This window comes from Bison bison, unplaced genomic scaffold (assembly GCF_000754665.1).
Source record: "Bison bison bison isolate TAMUID 2011002044 unplaced genomic scaffold, Bison_UMD1.0 scf7180017853231, whole genome shotgun sequence".
Taxonomy (NCBI): Eukaryota; Metazoa; Chordata; class Mammalia; order Artiodactyla; family Bovidae; genus Bison; species Bison bison.
In genome coordinates, this window is record NW_011483804.1 from 8638 (window position 1) to 8964 (window position 327).

Here is a 327-nt window from a genome sequence, read left to right on the forward strand (position 1 = left end):
GCTGCAGGAGTGGAACGACCTGCGGGGCAAGATGTGGTCACATGTTTCCCGGGCTGCAGGTGTCCTCATGTGACACATGGGGTGAGTCGCACCTGACTCCACGTCCAGGGCGGGGTGAGGGCCCCACCTGGGCTGAGAGGGAAGGTCGCACCTGACTCCACGTCCAGGGCGGGGTGAGGGCCCCACCTGGGCTGAGAGGGAAGGTCACACCTGACCCGCATCCAGGGCGGGGTGAGGGCCCCACCTGGGCTGAGAGGGAAGGTCGCACCTGACTCCACGTCCAGGGCGGGGTGAGGGCCCCACCTGGGCTGAGAGGGAAGGTCACAC